Source organism: Mus caroli, chromosome 14 (assembly GCF_900094665.2).
Source record: "Mus caroli chromosome 14, CAROLI_EIJ_v1.1, whole genome shotgun sequence".
Lineage (NCBI taxonomy): Eukaryota > Metazoa > Chordata > Mammalia > Rodentia > Muridae > Mus > Mus caroli.
In genome coordinates, this window is record NC_034583.1 from 55,721,921 (window position 1) to 55,723,598 (window position 1,678).

Genomic DNA, 1,678 nt, shown 5'->3' on the forward strand with positions numbered 1-1,678 from the left:
GAGGGAGAGGGAGAGGGAGAGGGAGAGGGAGAGGGAGAGGGAGAGACACAACAGCTGAGGTTGTCCCTTCTCCCATGGTACATAGTATGCACATACATGCACCCACACAAAAAATAACAACTGAATGCAGATAATAGTAACGCTACGGTAACAACTAAATACAACGCTACAGAAACTTAAGGAATGAAAAGGTTCTTTCTCTTCATGTGAGTCACAATATGAACCTCATGGTTTGAGTCCTCTGGAACATGGCCTGATGGGGAGACTTGCACTCTGGAAGGTGCACTCTTCTAGTGCATTTGGAGAAACATCTGGGCAAAGGGATTGTCAGAGTCACAATAAAAGCTTCAGACAAACTTCCATTGCACAGGGCTGTAATTCTAGCACTGAGGAGGCTGAGGCAAGAGGACCGTGAGCTCAAGATGGGCTGTGTAAAGTGTCTTTATGAGGAGGGGGGCGCAGAAAATGTTTTAGCCCCAAGAGACTCTGGCATCCCTCTCTAAAGAGAGGTCCAGCCTTTTGACCTAGCAGTGACGTCATTGGATGTGGGATGGAGCTTCAGATGTGGCATCTTTCCTTAGGTAAGAGCCATTCCTAAAGAATTAAATCTGGCCCTCAGCAACCGTGCATCAGAAGCTAGAAGAATGGAAGCTACAGAGAAGAAAGAGATATTGGCAACCCACCAACAACATCCCTTGTGATGGTCCAGCTTTGGGATGAGAAGGACCATGGCCACATGAGGCAAGTTTGGCTTCAGGAAGCTTATCAGGTAGCATAGACTCAAAGAGCCCACAGCCGCCAGCCTGTAGAAGGCTCTTCCTCTTAGGCCTTCAATCCATAGAATAAAGAGCTGTAGCCCCATGTTCAAAATGTTTCTAGCAGTCATGCAGGGTTTTCTCTGCATCTAGTGAAGCCATGTGATCCACCTACCCTGCTCTGGGCTCCAATAATAAACTAGGCATAGCCCATTTGTTATTCTAGTGATTCACCCTCTTTAGTGTGGACTATTACACAAGAAACTGGATTTTATTTGATCATATTCAGACGCATGCCCACGACACTCTTTTATTTTATTTTTAGGTGTGTGTGTGTGTGTGTGTGTGTGTGTGTGTGTGTGTGTGTGTGTGTGTGTGTGTGTAGAAATACTGACCACAGTGGCACAGGCTTGTAATCCTAGCCCTTGGAAAGGTAGAGACAGGAGGATCTACGGAGTTCATTGTCTAGCCAGCTTACCCAAATCACAGAATTACAGGCCAGTAGGAGACCCTGTCTCAAAGAATAAGGTGATGAAGAATGACAGCCAAACATGTACTCTGCCATGCACACACATGCACACACACCTGAACACAGATACACACAGACACACACATAGATATACACAGACACATACATACACACACAAACACACACAGAGATGCACATATACACACACACAAGCATATATACACAGACACACACAGATACACACACAGAGACAGACAGACAGACACATATGTTGGGGGAGACAAACTGTTGTCATAAGCCACATAATGAATCCTATGATCATCCTGTGGCACTTTTTTTTTTTTAAGAAAATGAAAACTCGGCCGGGTGTGGTGGCGCACGCCTTTAATCCCAGCACTCGGGAGGCAGAGGCAGGCGGATTTCTGAGTTCGAGGCCAGCCTGGTCTACAAAGTG